Below are 3,222 nucleotides of genomic sequence, written 5' to 3' on the forward strand. Positions count from 1 at the left end.
AAGGGGAGTTGTGGAGGCCTGTGGGCCTGCTAGGAGATTTCCTGGGGCTATGCCCTCGAAGAATGTCCACTGGACTTCAACCTCTCTCATACACTCCTGTGACATGCTGTCAATCAACCTCAGTGCCACTCCCCCATTGGCCTGTTGGCCGTTCAACCGGCTGTTAACCACATATGGTCATGGTTCTAGCAGTTTCTTTGTTCATTGTACCCTCATTGGTCTGTACCCCTGTCTGTTTACCCTTGTGTTTCCCTTTTGGTCACTGTAACCCTTTTCCTGCTCACACCTTCAGGTGATTGGTTGTTGCTGTTGGCTCTGCCCCTTTGTACCAGTATATAATCCTGGACCCTCTACCTCTCCCCATCTTTGTCCCTGGGCCCTTTCAGAGTGTAGGTGAAATAAACTACCACTGGAAACCTATACAAAGACCCTTGCTGCCTCTGCTGTCTTAGGTAACAGCTGCTGTGTGTGAGTGTGGTATTTGCTGTGTGCTTTGTGGAGTGCTCTTCTTGTAGGGATGCTTCAGGAAGGTTTCAGCAACCTACCATCTGCCCACAGGTTAGAGGCCACTGCAGACTCCTGTTCATAGATACAGCATAAATCCTGTGGGAAACACTTCTGTGAGCAGTGTGCAAATCATCAGTTTCATAAAACACACAAGGAAATACAAGTGTTCTGGAGCAGAAATAGGAGCTTGAATCCAGCTGGAATCACCGGCCAGCAAACATTTAAGGGTTACAAGGTTTAAAATGTCTATTTTAGAGCCTCAGCTGCTTTCATCTCCTTCCCGCACAGCACTTACTTCCCTTCTGACAAAAAATTGTGTTTGCACGAGCAATAAAGCTAACTCCAGGGGGTGCAGCCATCAGAACTAAACACAGTCCCAGAGGGAGCCGAGCCACAAATCTTTCACAGTTTGGGTGTTGCTTCCTTATCTTGGTGTAACTTCGCTGCCTCTTGCATTAGCAGCCCAAATGAATGATAGTCATTTAGCTCTGGCACAGTGAATTTACCTGCCTGCTGGGGTGCTTCCCATGGCTGCCAGCATCCCTGGCAGCTCAAGAGTGCACATTTTGTCCCATCCAATATTACTCAGCTTCGCCTCATGCAGAACAGGAGCCAGGCTGTCTGCTCACACAAAGTGTTGACCCAAACATCTCAACAGGGAATTTATTTCACTTGCAGTCATATTATTGCATTTTAAAGCCACATAATAAAATTAAAACATCAGGGAACTAAATAATGGAATTCTGTGAACATTATCATAGAGATGGGAAGAGGAAGGAAATTCAAAGGAGCTGCAGAGAGTCAGGATCAAGGATATCTTGGCCACCCTTCACATGTGTACCTTAAGCACAATATTGTCAGTAGGGCAGAACACCTCCCTCCCATGCCTATAACTCTTTTTAATCCTAGGCTGAGATGTATCTTCTTTGTGAAGAACTTGTTTAGCCATTTGTTCTACACTTCTGGGGATCAGAGAAACCCTTCCATTCTGGTACTTTTGAGGTTCTCTTCTCTCCCCTTATTAAAGTTAGATTTGCCCTTTTCCATTTTCTAAGGGCCAGGCCCTCACCACACTCACAGACAGGAATTTCTTTCCTGTCTCTCATCTAACCTTCTGGCAGTGGGGAGCCATTCCCCCTTGTCCCCAGTCCCTCTCCAGCTCTCCAGGGACCCCTTTAGGCCCTGGAAGAGGCTCTGAGGTGTCCCTGGAGCCTTCTCCTCTCCAGGTGAGCACCCCCAGCTCCCCCAGCCTGGCTCCAGAGCAAAGGGGCTCTAGCCCTTGGAGCAACTCTGTGGCCTCCTCTGGACTTTCTCCAACAGCTCCATGTCCTTCCTAAGCTGGGGCCCCAGAGCTGGAAACAGAGCTTCAGATGAGATCCTACCAGAGGAGAGCAGAAGGACAGAACCGGACAGAACCATCTCCCTTGACCTGCTGGGTACAGAAGCTGTCTGAGTCTAACAGGCGACTGAAAACTGCAGGCAGAATAGTTCACAGCACAACTATATCCTGATAAACACTAACTAGTATTAATTGGATGAATTGAGAACTTAATTGGGTGTAGTGATGGGAAGTATATCCAGTCTTCTTTTTGCAGTGCATAGTGAGAAGTGTGTTGCAGGGTGCACCTTGGTGTAACGTACAGTAGAACTGAGCTTATTAGAAACAAGAAAAAAGCTCTTTTGCTGCAACTTCCATCTTATTGAATTTCAAGCACGTGTTTTTATCTCTGCAGAGTATGGCCAGGATAGAAGAGGGCATTTGCCAGAAAGCTACAGTAATTTGAATTTCAAAACTGAAGCTTCACAACTGCAGGTTGTGAGCGGATACCTGATTCATACCAAGGGAATATACCATAAAACAATTACTGCAGCCTTCTATAAGGTTATGTTTCTACCCACGACAGGGATGTGATGATACCTGTTAAACAGCTGATAAAAGTATTAAGTAAGGCTTCAACTGGAACAAAAATAACTATACTATAAGTAGGATATACATCTATTTACATATAAACAGTAGAAAAAGCGCTGTATCTGTTACTTAAAAGGGACAAAACAAGAAAAAAACCCACCTTGTTTCCTCACATGATATACAGATTAACAACAGGAAAAGAAAGCAGGCTTTCAAAAGCTACCTCAGTAGCTACCTTTATTTAGAGAGGTCTCACAGGGATGATGCGGCAGCAATCCCGAGCTGGCTGCTCCAGGAAGGCTGCACCGCTGTCCCCACCTGCACACCAACTGCTCTCACACTGGGACACCTGTAGAAGCTACAGGAGGTCACAGGTGGGGGCCCCAAGGTGTGCCACAGCACAACACCACATCCCTCCATGTGCCATCTCCTCTCCCACAGGCTGGCAGACCTGCAGATGGGCCTTTGCTGCACTCAGTCTCACATGGTCTCTAAACACAGAGCAGATGAATTAAAGACCTTTCTGATACAAAACAATGGGGCATTTAATTAAAACCATTTTTTTTTGTAGTTCTATCATGCTACTTTGTAAAAATATGGGGGACTTTTCTTTCTGAAATTCTTACAAAACCCACTGATTCAGAGAAGATTGGAATCTGAGGGGTATGTAATTATTATCAGCAACTTCATATGAGGCAAATATGCAAACTGGGTACCACCTCTCTAGTTATGCAGAAGGGCATTATGCTTTTGCCATAGTCACACTGCACAGCACACCGCAGAGAACAGCTCTGGACTGACAGCCC

The sequence above is a fragment of the Vidua macroura genome, chromosome 13 (genome assembly GCF_024509145.1).
Source record: "Vidua macroura isolate BioBank_ID:100142 chromosome 13, ASM2450914v1, whole genome shotgun sequence".
Lineage (NCBI taxonomy): Eukaryota > Metazoa > Chordata > Aves > Passeriformes > Viduidae > Vidua > Vidua macroura.